At 42.5% G+C, this 13,565-nt stretch overlaps 1 long non-coding RNA gene and 1 other non-coding gene across 7 annotated transcripts in view; both read left to right on the forward strand.

The window, feature by feature from the left end:
* The window catches only part of LOC112304430 (uncharacterized), a 153,235-nt gene that overhangs the window by 508 nt on the left and 139,162 nt on the right, over nt 1-13,565 (forward strand). For all 6 annotated transcript variants that reach the window (XR_011651128.1, XR_011651130.1, XR_011651131.1 and 3 more), the window contains exons 2-4: nt 11,898-12,011; nt 12,599-12,861; nt 13,205-13,324. This is a non-coding gene — a long non-coding RNA (uncharacterized lncRNA). The remainder of the gene's footprint in view (nt 1-11,897; nt 12,012-12,598; nt 12,862-13,204; nt 13,325-13,565) is intronic.
* On the forward strand, nt 3,213-3,374 carry LOC112304640 (small nucleolar RNA SNORA23). The gene has a single exon (XR_002974771.2). It is a non-coding gene; the product is annotated as a small nucleolar RNA SNORA23 (small nucleolar RNA).

The raw sequence follows: 13,565 nt of genomic DNA on the forward strand, positions 1-13,565 counted from the left end.
ATCACTCCTTTGGGGAGAACTGTCCATTAGTTCATCTTAGCGAGAGTAAAAGCCAGAATTACTAAACTGGGTGCATAGCCCTTGCTTCACCACGTCTTACTCGCCTGCTTCTTCTTCTGGGTGGTGGTGGTGGTGGATACGAACCATATGCTGCCTCCTGGATTTGCACTGGCTGTTCCCGCTCCTCAGTGCTCTGTCCCCAGACACCTGGGTGGTTCGCTGTCTCGCCTCCTTGGAATGTTTGGAATCTTTGCTCAAAAGTCACCTTCTCAGTGACGTCTACCCTGGATACCCGACTTAAAACCGCAACTTCCATAGCTCCGTTATCCTGCTCAGTTTTTTCTATAGCATTTATCATCTTCTAATTACCTTATAATGTACACCATTATTGTGTTTTTCATATTTCTCCCTTCTCTAAACCCCAGACTGAAACTGAACGAAGGCAAGGCTCTTGTTTTGTTAACCAATGTACTCCCAGCACGAAGACACATGCCCGATACATAGCAGACACACAGATGTTTATGGAATAGGTGAATGGAATAGGTTTATGGAATAGGTTTATGGGCTTCTGGTTCCTAATTAGTAAGATGAGGATATTAATAGCATTCAACTCTATTGATTATAGGGGTCGGGGTTTTGAATAATATATGTTAAATCCTAAAATCTTAGTGCAGGGAACGTAATAAGTCCATAAGATAGTATGTCCATTTACACGTAGGAAAACTGATGTATAGATATAATTGAGTAATGTCCTTAGAGACACCCTCTTAGAAAGTGGGTTATCCAGAATTTGAACCCAAACAAAATGGTTCTGGGGCCAAACCTGGCTATTCTGTCTCTTAATAGGGCACATTAACATTAAGGTACTCCCTGTGGCACTTTTTTTTTTTTTTGAAGGACTTTATTTATTGTTTTTTAGAGAGGGGAAGGGAAAAAGAAAGAGAGGGAGAGAAACATCAATGTGTGGTTGCCTCTCATGTGCTCCCTTCTAGGGACCTGACCTGCAACCCAGGCATGTGCCCTAGACTAGGAATCCAACCAGCGACCCTTTGGTTCACAGGCCAGCGCTCAATCTACTGAGCCACACCAGCCAGAGCTGTGGCACTTCTGACTTTCCATGGTTCAGGTAAAAAGCAAAGGTACAATTAGACCACTAGCTATGAGATCAGTTGCAAAGTATTTGGGTGGGACAGTGTCCTCATGGATACAATGTCACTGCTTGGTGTTCATGCATAGTAGGGGTTCAGATATTCTTCTATAGAACTTTTCCTGACCAACCTCCCTCTTCACAGCAAGTATCTATTTACTGCAATTCAATATCTAACTCTCTGCCTTCCATTTTTTGGTATCTCTGCTATGAGTCACCAGGTAATCTCACCTTGTCCTTGTTTTGAAATGCCTCCAGCCCGGACCTTTCCCCTTAGTTATAGATGGGATTAGCCAATTGCCCATGAAATATCTTCACTTGAAATATATAACAAGCCTCTGACTCAGCCAGACAGAACCATTCATTTCCCATTATAGTTCACGGTACCACCATCTTACCCAGATGGTCAGACCAAAAATCTAGTCATCATCCCTGATAGGTCTCCTTCCTGCCGTCCTACCCCTCACCTACCACAACTAATCCGCTATCAAGTTCTGTGAACTTTATTCTCCATGCTCTATCCCAACATTCAGCCATTCCTCGCTATTTCTACTTCTGCCGCCCTCAGCTAATCCATCATTACCCTTCACCCGCCTCCCAACTCATCTCTCCTCTTCCACTCATTTTTCCCCAACAGCCACGCCAGCAGTCAGAGTGGTCTTTTTCAACAATAAATCAAATCATGTCACATCTACTAGTGAAACCTACTTACGCTTTAGAATAGAATTCAAATGCTTTACCTGTCCTCGGACAGCTCGAATGATCTGATACTGCCCAACTCTCTGGCCTCATCTCATTCCTTTCCTCATTTACTGTCATTGCCGTGCGCTGCATTTCTCGCATCCTTCAAACATGCTAAGCTGGTAACAGCCTCGGGGCCTTTGCGGTTGAGGTGACTTCAGTTTGAAACTCTATCTTCCTGCATCTTTAAAGAGCTAACTCCTTTTCATCATTCAGGTTCCAAGTTGAACTTTACTTCCTTATGGCACTGTTCTAGGCACTTTCCATGGGTGCTCTCATTTAAGCCCCCCAAAACTTCATGAAATAGGTGCAACATTACCCTGATTTAAATTTCTTCATGGATCTACCTAAAATTATTATTTTTTAACTTGCATATTTTCTGTCTCACATGACTACCCCACTTACCATGTCTGCTCCTTGTGTAGAGGAACTCACTGTCTTATTCGGGGCTCTTCCCAGCCCATAGAACAGTGCCTGAAACACAGCAGGTGCTAACTGCACAGGTTCACCGACTCCCAACTCAATGAGCTCTATGAGACCAGATGTGTCTCACTCTTGTTCATGATGGTATCTTCAGAGCCTAGCACAATGTGGATATTCAAATACATTGATTGAAAAAATGGTGCAGTCACTTTAGTTAAAATTGACAACACTTGTAAGAAAACATGTGAAGACATTCTAAAAATTAGAATATACTGTATAGAGTTGCTATGATATTAAAATGTTCCCCCCCAAAAGTTTCCTGGCACAACTACTATTGTCTGCAGGGAAAAAAGGAGGCGAGAGATGCCCTTCCATGTATTAGTATGTATTTTTTAATTTTTTAAAAAAATTTATTTGTTTATTTTTAGAGAAAGGGGGAGGGAAGGAGAAATACCAGCCAGGGCAGTATTAGTATGTATTTTTTTTAAAAACTAATCTTTGGCTCATTACTATATGTGTATATATATTCAACAGCATAGAAAGGGAATGATTGTGCTCCGGTTGGTGTGGCTCAGTGGATTGAGTGCTGGCCTGAGAACCAAAGGGTCTCCAGTCCCATTCCCAGTCTAGGGCACATGCCTGGGTTGTGGGCCAGGTCCCCAGTAGGGGACCACACATTGGTGTTTCCCTCCCTTCCCCTCTATAGAAATAAATAAATAAAATCTTTAAAAAAAAAAGGAGTGATTGAAAGTAAGTCCTCCTCCCCCTTCCAAGAAATAAGCATTGTTTTGAGTATCTGTAAAATTTTTCTAGATGTGTAAAATATATTGTCCCAAACAGTTGTGACAACAGTAGATTTTAAATGTCAGTTAATTGACAGATTCACCCAAGAACACTTCCTCAAGTACAGTGCTAAGATAAAAAGTTGCTGTTTGGCATTCAGATCTTGCTGTCCACACGAACATCGCGCAGCCAGAGAGTGAGCTGGGATCATAGGACTGGTCTAGTGTTGTCTCACTGGGCATAATTTACCACTGGCCAGCCTCCAAATTCCCACACAGGGAAAAAAAAGAAAAAGTTGTTTTTGTTTTCTTTTAATTTCTGGAAAAACTGCCAGACATACCCACTCTTGACCCAATGGCACAGTTTGGACAGGCTCTATGCGTCCCTGTAAGGTGTAGTTGCCTTTGCCCAGAGACCCACAGTGCATGCGACAGATGACAGGACCACGACCCCCAATTCAAAGGCCATCAAAGGTAGGGCGCTCCATGAGCAAGGCCTTGGAGGATAGGCTTGGGCTTCTTCAAGAGCTATTAAGCCAAGATAAAAAAAAAATCAAGTGGAGTCATCATTCTGAGTATTTGGTAACAAGCCAGGGAATTTTGCTTGTGTATTTTGGAAATCAGTCAAATGATTTCAGGGAAGAGGATGAGCCAGCAGAGATGCAGCATCTGCTGACTTAGAAAATATCAGGGAAAAAATACTAGACTTAAAACCATTCATTCAGCAAGTAGTTATTGGGACTGTCTCCTTGCCAGGAACTGTTCTGGGAGTTGGGGATACAGTAAAGAACACAGCAAAGTCCCTGCCCTTGAGGAGTTTTTATTCTAGTGCAGCAAGTTTTCCAACTGGTGTGCCACAGCAGGTATGCTGGTGTGTTGCAAGAATTTTTAAAACATGCAATACCTGACTCTTTAGTCAGGGGCACTGACCTCTTTTCCCTTTCAGGGCTGTCCAGCCCAGGATGGCTATGAATGCAGCCCAACCCAAAATCATAAATTTACTTAACCCCCTTTTTTTTTTTTGCTCATCAGTTTTTGTTGGTGTTTGTGTATTTAATATGTGGCCCAAGACAACTCTTCTTCCAGTGTAGCCCAGAGATGCTAAATGGTTGTATATCCCTGTGGATTGTCAAATAAAAAAATGACAACAGCCAATACAACAGTAGCCATGTGGTGTGAACACATCAAAATTACACCTCCTTTTTTGTTAGGTTGACAAAAAGTGTATTTTTTGGTGTGTTGCAGAATTTTAGTACTCAATGTGTGCCGTGAGATGAAAACGGTTGAAAATCCTGTTCTAGTGGGATAATAGATAAATAATAAACTAAAATCAGATATTTATACTATATCATTGATGTTGATAAGTGCTATTTTTTTTAGATTTTATTTTTATTTATTTTTAGAGAGGGGAAGGGAGGGAGAAAGAGAGGAAGAAAAACATCAATGCGTGGTTGCTTCTTGTGTGTCCCCCACTGGGGACGCAGCCTGTAACCCAGGCATGTGCCCTAGACTGGGAATCAAATCAGTGACCCTTCGGTTTGCAGGCCAGCACTCAATCCACTGAGCCATGCCAGCCAGGGCAATAAGTACTATTTTTTAAAAAGCACCTGAAGGGAATTAATAATTCTGTGAAAAAATAGAGTTGCTACAGAGAATGCACCAGGTACCCTTCATTCCTCTTCTTCCATCTTTCTGCGCAGGCATTGTGTTGGAAATGCAGTGATGAACAATGTCTGATTTTGAATTCTACTCATAAAAATAACAGTGTTTGTCATAAGCCCTTCCATCTCCATTGTTTCTAAAATCTGTTAGTTATGACATAAATTTTATGTTAATAGAACCTCTTTCCAAGTTCTGGACTTTTTTTTTATCCTCACCCGAGGATGTTTATTTATCCTAGAGAGAGAGGATGGGAGAGAGACAGACAGACAGACAGACAGAAAGAGAAAGCAGATGTGAGAGAGAAACATTGACTGGTTACCTCCCATAGGCACCATGACTGGGGATGGAGACCGCTAGCTAGGAGTGTGTCCTGATCCGGAATTGAACGCACAGCCTTTTGGTGTATAGGACAACGCTTCAACCAGCTGAGCCACCCAGCCAGGACAGCTCTAGACATTTGTAGAGTGGTGCAACTCATTACTAAAAGTATTCCTGCATACCACAATTCAGTTAAATATATTTACTTTTAAAATCAATTTCAGCTCATGACAATTGAGCTTTAAAAATATCTTTGGGCCTCTTGCTCAGACTTCTGTCTTCCTCAAACACCATCTTCCCCAAGTAGGGCTGAGAAACCCCAAGTTTCTCAGAAAACTTGGGGTTTCTCAGCCCTATGAATCTCATTCATTGTTCAGTCACTCTGTCAATTTAGGTCTCTTGGAAGAAGCAAACAATGAAACAGAGTTAGGAGTACAAGAACTTTTTTGGTGGGTATCACCTGTGCAAAATAAAGGGGAGAAAGCAAGGTTTGGCAAAGAAAAGCTTCAGACCATAATGCTGATACGTTTGCTGTACAAGGAAAGAGGGAAGGAAGCAGAATTGGGTAGAGAAAAACTCAGACAGTGGAGCAGAGCTGACAGTCTTAGGCAGCACATCAGGCGGCCCTGGAGTAGCGATTACTTATTACGGCAGTCAGTCTTTGCACAGAATTTCCAGACTGGTGTCCCTGTCATGTTTGGCGGCTAGGGACTGCCTAGGAAGAGCTGTCAGCTAACTGAATTTCTCACAGGTCAGTTTTTTCTTGAAAGGCGGTCTGAGCAGTGTGTGTCTTCCGTGGCCACAGGCCTCTGCCTGCACCCTGCAAACTCACTTACCCACACACACTCAGGAAGCTGCTGCTCCAGGGAACCCTTGAGCATCTCTTACTAAAGGGAAACTTAGAAGAGGTGGGATGGTGGGACAAGCTACACAGCCCACACCAGCAGTTGGTGTGAGGGCAACTACTGGTAATCATCCTTTCCCTCCTCCACTTTGCATACTAAGTTCCCTTGCTCTACTGGTCTTGGTTTACCTAGTGGTGTGACCCAGATCTTTATTCCCAAGCAGAATGAGCCTTTGGTGATTATATTCTTTTCAGGCCAGGGTTGCTGTGCTTGTCCTTTCACAGTCACAGATGGCCGAGTGAGTAGCAAGAGGCATTGGGATGTTATAATGGGCGGAGTTCCGTGTCTGTGAGTCAGACACTCTGTAAACTCCTGTATAGTGAGTGGTACAGGCTAAAGCTCTGCTGGCAGGAAATATAAACGCACACTCAGAATAAATGTCAATTCCTGCGAGAACAAATTGTTTGCCCTTCCAGCGCGTCAAGGGCCATTGCAATCGACTGGCCAGTTGATTCCCTCAAAGAATAGTGCCATTTTTGCGTGTCAGTACTGGTCTCTCTCTCTGGCAGATTGGGCATTTAGAGGTTGTGGTAGCTAGATCAGCCTTAGGAAGAGCCCATGCCAAGGGGCAATGCATAGTCTCCATCTCTGCCACCATGGTCACTCCATTCATGTGCCTGTCACGTTCTCACTCTTGCCTTCTTGTCCATTCTAAATACAGTAGCCAGATCCTTTTAAAACACAGACCAGTTCACTCATGCTCAAAACCCTGTATGGCTCTGCACTTCACTCAGTAAAAATCCCATCTTTACGATGGCTTTCCTCCTCCCTCCTCCCCATTACTTCTCTGATTTCATCAGCTACACCTTTCCCCAAATTTACTCCACTTCGGCCACACTGGGCTCCTTGGTGTCCCTTGAACTGGCCATGTTCACCCCACCTGGGTCTTTTGTCTCTCTCCCTGAAATGTCCTCTGTAGATACCTGCCCTCCTCCCTTCTACCAATCTTTGCTCAAATCTCACTTTCTCAGTGAGATTTAAAAACTTACATTGACCCCTTATCACCTTATTTAATACAACAAAATGTCCCCTACTTCCCCGTCCAACATTTCTGATGCTTTACTTTTTTCCTCCATTAAACTGACTGTCTTCTACCACACTACATCACTTATTTATGTGTTTCTTGATTTGTGTCTGTCTCTCCTGCTAGAAGATTCACATTCTTTAAGAACCAGGAAGAGTGCCTGGAACAGAGGAAGAGCTCAATTAATAGTGAAACTTAGTCACCCACCAAAATAAGTATTTTGAAACAAGATGATCTTGTTATGTGTTAAAATTGACGGTTAATACTTGCAATATTACTATCAAAAGTGTATGGGAAAGATGTTTTCATAGTTTGCTGGAGAGTTTAGAAATTTTTCCCAACCTTTCGGAAAGTCAGTTAGCCATATAGGTGGTTCTTGTCTTCTAGAATTTCAACTCTTGTACCCCTAAAAGTAATTTTCTCCACTTAGTTATCTAGTTACGATTTAAAAAGTTGATTTTATGGTGCAGTCAGCCATCCACTGGGGCAAAGGCCTGGCATTCACATGTTTTATGTTTAAACAGTATCCTTTCTACAACCCAATGTTCTTTTTTCTCATTTGACCTGGTTTTCTCATTAGTTTTGCAAGACAGAGTAGAAAAATTGTTAGCAATATATTGTGAAACAGATCTTTTGCTAAAGTTCGATGTGGTTAAACAATTTGGATTCTTTTTTTTTTTCTTTTCTCCTAACTCAACATTTTTTTTTCTCATTCAACAGGTTTTTCATTTCTAGCTAAAGCTGATTTAATACATTTATTTCAAGCATACCAGGCTTGTTGAACTAAAAATCATGGCTGGCTTTTTGTTGACATCATGTTTATTTGTTAATTCATGTATTTTCATTACTTCTACATATTCATGGGGAAGCAATGATATTCCAGGTCCTACCTATGTTGGATGAGTCTTTGAATCCCTGCCCTCAGGAGGTTACTGGGATGTGGAGAAATTGAAGTCCTTGTGCATTTCTGGTAGGAATGTAAATGGTGCAGCCACTGTGGCTGTTCTTCACACACACAAAAAATAAGCATGAAATTACCATTTGATCTAGCAATTCCACTCATGGTTATATATCCAAAAGGATTCAAAGCAGAGGTTCAAACAGATGTTTGCACACTCATGTTCATAGCAGCATAATTCACCTTAGCCAAAAGGTGGAAAAACCCGAATATCCATAGGCAGGACAATGGGTAAGCAAAATACGGTATATACATACAATAGGATGTATGTGTGTGAATGATAATTCAGCCTTAAAAAGGGAGGAAATTTTGATGCATGCTACAACATAAATGGACCTTGAAGAAATTATGCTACCTTTGCTTTATAATAATTTGGAACTGGCAGTGAGGAAACCCAAGAAAAAATGAGACAAACTGGGACCACCAATGGGAACTTGAAACTATGAAACCAATTTCACTCAACATTGTATATGCAAGAAAAGATGTATCAAAATATTTTTTAAACCTTAAATGGGAAGTGTGTGTTCCTCTTTCATAGACCCAGGTTTATTATTTGTGGTTTTGCAGCACATGCCTGCCTGTGCTTTGCAGAGCTGTGATACTACATTTTAATTAAGTCTAAGAGCCCAGGACCCAAAGTGTTTCCAATAAGAAAGTTTGAGGATAGGCAGATGTATGCAGTTTGATTCACAGACTGTGGACCACCCACTTTGACCCCAGGCTAGCTTTCAGAAGGCATCAGTTACATCTTTTTCAACCTTAGATTTCAACACACTCTTACCTACTTTTGTCTTTTCAGCCCCACAGTCGCAGTCCTTGTCAGAGCCTACAGGAACATGGCATCATTTGAGATAATAGTGCATCCTTCCTACCATTTATTATGACAGTTCCCTTGGTCCCGTAACACTTTCTCTGGTTCCTACCATTTTTGCACGCTTTGATTCTTCGAGGATTTGACCATGACTGCTGCTATTTATGTGGTTCTGTGTCACTACCATAGAGTTATCATCGCCTCCATCTTTCTGAATGTTCATCCTATGTCCTAGCTTAAAGTGCTCTGTGCCATCGCTTTCATTTCTGTAAACCTCCTGACCTCTTTTCTCTTCAGTGGAGTTGCCCACAGTCACGCTTCTGAGCACTTCCTGGTACTGTCTTCTTTTGGAAACTTGTGGAATTATGCCTATATTTTCTTCAAATATTTTGAAATCTAGCTTCCTAAAGTCCTCTGTACACATTTTATCCAGCTCAGCCTTGCTCTTCCTTGAAAGGAGCTCATCCCATCCGCTCCCACTGTTTGGAATCAGGCAGAGCAGTTGTTTTTATTTTTTCCTCTACCTTCCATGACATGAAATTGCTAGGAAGGCAAGCGAAAGAATCTGCTTTTATCTGAATGAAGTGTCCAGAATGTTATCTCCATTGTCTGTGCTCTGCCGATTTTGTGGCTTTCCTCCAAGTGGCTCAGCTCTGCTTCCATAATAACATCACTTCTGCTCCTCTCTTTCAACTTCCTCCAAGTGTTCTGGGATTCCTCTGATCTGTTGTTATCGCAGCCTATGGGGCTGCTCCTCCTCCTCCCAACAGGTGTTTGGTGCATAGCACACCCTGCTATCGTTTGTTCCATGGATCCTTTCCGTCCCGCCAACTCACAGTGTTTCTGTGAGGTCTTGTTTGCCGCCCTGTGCGTCATTTTAAGGTGACTGTGTTGGTCGTGTTCTGTGCATGATAGTTGGGTATTTGCTGCGTACATTTCATTTCTGTTGTCCTTTCCACTTGTTTTCCCATTGAATTACTCAGCACCTCCCTCCCGGTTGAATTCTTCCAGCCTCCCTTGATGACATCCCCCCTTTTGGTTTTATCTAGGTGTTTTTTTCTCTCTTCCCATCTGTTTTCCATTGACAGCCCTTTTGGCCAGATGAATTGGTTTCTGACTAAACGCATTCTTTTCAGTCTTTGTAAAAATGCTCTCCATTCTTAGTCAAGTATCTGTCATTCCTACCTTTGAAGCTATGGCCCTGATATAAAAAATGACACCAATGTGTGCCCAATAATTCGTATCATATTTTGTTCTCAACATCTCTTCCCCTCAGTCCTTTATTTTACATCCCAAGTTTCACAGCATCTTGAGATGCATCTCTACTTTGATGGGTTTTCATTTCCCTGTAATTCAGCAGTTGCTAGCTTTGACCAGCCTCAGCGGGCTCTGCCACATGCTAGATCCATCCCATGACATAACACCCCTTCTTGAATGCCTTCACTGTGTCAATTTACAGACGTTACTGTATCCCTCACAAGGGAGCCCCCAAGTCCCAGCGTGTGAGTTTTCCTCCATAGCTTTACCATTTCGTGTGTCCTCCTCTGTGGGAGAAGACTATCACAGGTGTCGTAGTACAGTCGAAAGGAGGCTTGCTCTGCTGTGCTTTACTGGGTGGCCGAAGAGGACAAATAACTAAGCGAACTCGCCAAGCTCAGCTCCTTTATCCTTTCAGTGGGGATGTCATACCTTACAGGGTTATGATGATTTCATAAGGTGTTATATATGAAACCACTTTGTATGCAAAAGTAACGCATGACAGGTTGCTCAACATTTGCCTCAACCCCATATTAACTCATTTATTGAGTGCTTTCTGGAAGGCAGATCTTCTGTAAGGAGAAACAAAGGCATGTGCACAAGACTTGGTGGAGGACTTCTCAGCCAGGAGGAGAGTGAATTTGGGAGCATGTTCTTTCCGCAGAGGATCACTGTGGGCATTGTGGCAGCCTGTGCCCTGCCCGCAAACATCTATGCGTTGCTATGTTCTTTGGATTTTAATACCGTCATGCACAAGTGTTGCTGAGTATCCCAGGGGTCATCCCAGTCATGTGCAAAAATCTGCTGCTTTTCTTTCTTTTTTTTTTTTTAAGATTTTATTTATTTACTTTTAGAGAGAGAGGAAGGGAGGGAGAAGTGAGGGAGAGAGAGACAGCAATGTGAGAAACAGCCGTTAGTTGCCTCTCACACGCCCCCAACTGGGGACATGACCCGCAACCCGGGCTGGGAATCAACCATCGATCCTTCTGCTCGCAGCGGCACTCAGTCCACTGAGCCACACCAGCCAGGGCAAGAACCTGGTTATTTTCTAGAACCCTGGGCAGTTCTGACTTCTAGTTCCTGCAGGGTCCACCTTAAGCTGACTTCATCTGGGAACTTGCCATAGTACACCCCTCTCTACCTTACTGAGGACGGATGGCCTGGCCCTCTCCTCAGTTTGTAGGACAGTCGTAACAAGCAGCCATGACAGTAGCAACTACAGTTCTCGTGTATTGAATACCTACCGCGTGCCACATATCCTGCGAGGCTCTTTATACACACAGTGTTTTTCAGTCATTTAAAAAAGTTATTGCTCCCCTAAGGAGACTTTTCAGGCATGTTTTTCTTAGTATTCTCTCCATGAAATTTTGATACCGCAGACATACTGTGTTTTTGTGTAGGTACTATATGTATGTAGGTATTGTCTGTATTTTATATGTAAAAAGAGTGGCATTTTTGTACCCTCTTTCCCAAGAACCAATTTTCACACCCTTGAGGGTAATATTACCCCACCAAGAATGCATTATATATGATATACAAATATACTACTATAGATATTAATCATATGTAAATGTATGAATCATGATCTGTAAACAATTATATAATAATTATATATATTTTTCCTTCCCTCCTCAGTCATTCCCCAGGTAATTTCTAACTGTTTGCTCAGTTGCTGAACCTATTATATGACTATTGACACCAGCAAAAGAAACCTTGATTCAGCGGCAACAGCAAACACTCCACTTGAGGAAAGGCTGCATCTCCCACCTAGAGCCCAGCCCCCCGGTCAGACCTGGACAGACCCCAGTCTGATGAAGTCCTGCGGTCTTTGCCAATGCACACTAGTTTCTTTGTGACCTCCTCCCCCAGGACCTGGAATGGATGCTGACCATTCCTCCTGCGAAACCTGAGGAGGATATTAAAAAGACAGCCATGGTTTTCCTACTGCCTACTGCCAAGTTTCTTGAGGGCCCAGCTGTGGGGGTAAGATTTGTGGAATTTTAAAAATTTATATACTGCAATCTCTGAGGTCACAAATGCTGTTCATTTTCTGACTTGTCAGAGGGCTGAAAAACGTGGAAACGAGGGGAGGTAGTGGCAGGACTGGTGCAAGAAATGGGAGAGAGAGAAAGAGAGAGAGAGGAGGGCAGACTAGAGGGATGGGGTGGGAGGAAAGAGAAAGAAAAGGGAAGGGAGTTAAAGTGTAATGGAAAGAGCAAGGGCCTTGGAATCCAACAACTGTCTCCGTTACTTGTGGCCTTGGGAAGTTACTAAAATGCTCTGGGTCAATAATGATACTTGTTTTTCAAGGTCTCTCTTCGTATAATATCTGGCACATGAAAGATGGTTGATTGTGTAAGCATTATTATTATCACACACATATATTGGTAATAAGAGGAATTCTAATCAAATAAATTGCCAGTTTTTCTTAACTTAAAGGCTTGTGCATACTAATATATATAGGCATTGCCACAAGGCGTTCTGGGACTGCAGGAGCAAAGGCTGGTGACAGAGGATGCTTTGGGAGTTTCTAAAGGGCCTAATAAATAGTATCCTTTTTCCCCATTCAGTTTTTAACCAATTGAGAAGTAAGACAAAGGAGTCAGCAGGTCATCAATGCTACTTTACAGAGCATAGCTTCTAACTTGGAGCAAGTGGAGTTGTTAACACAGACTCCAGAGTTTGACCACTTACCGTCTTCGGCCAACACCAGAACAGGGCGGGCTTCCTCGTGTGGAAAAAGATGCTCCCTGTGGATAGCTGCTAGGGAAAGGAACAGAGGCAGGAATTAAGCCATGCATGACTTCTTTTTCCTTCTAAACACACCAGCCAGGTAAGTCAGTTCACCTCCCTGGGGGAGGAATGTATGAGGGAGCAGAAGCCAGGTGTGTTATGCTAATGGGTGTCCCTCCACCTGGACAAGATAAATCAAGAGGGGGCTGGGAATGAGCTTCCAATGTCCATCTGGCCCAAAGCCAGTATTGGGAGACGACCAGAACCAGGAGGATTTAACTGGGGCTGGAGTGGAAGGAAGGGGTACCGGTGTGTCCTGCGAGATATTTAACAGTTAGCTCTCCAGAAAAAAATTCTATCCGTTTATACATTTTACTGTATAAGGGCGTGTATCACACAATTGCTAATAAAATATACGATATTCTTTATTTCAAATTCCATAGAGCCAACTGATCCTGACTGCATGCTTTCACTGAGTTTTGCTGAACTTACTTATATCCATAGCCAACCTGTGGTTGCAATTCAGCCATGATTTGACAAGTGGAGTAATTTCCACCATCCAGGTAACACTAGACGAAAATAACTTACAGGCATACACAATAGTAAAATGTCATAAGATTATTAAAAAGTGATGAGTTTGGAGTATTTATGATCCTCTCAATATAAATCAATTGTAAGTTTATGTAATTTAAATTTCAATAATGGCTGTGTTTAACAGTCCAACTTGTAAACAGCTTGAAAAGGTATCAGTTGGCACACCACTGAGGGATAGCCCACAGTCCTAATTATGTTTGTCACAGGATT

Source organism: Desmodus rotundus, chromosome 1 (assembly GCF_022682495.2).
Source record: "Desmodus rotundus isolate HL8 chromosome 1, HLdesRot8A.1, whole genome shotgun sequence".
Taxonomy (NCBI): Eukaryota; Metazoa; Chordata; class Mammalia; order Chiroptera; family Phyllostomidae; genus Desmodus; species Desmodus rotundus.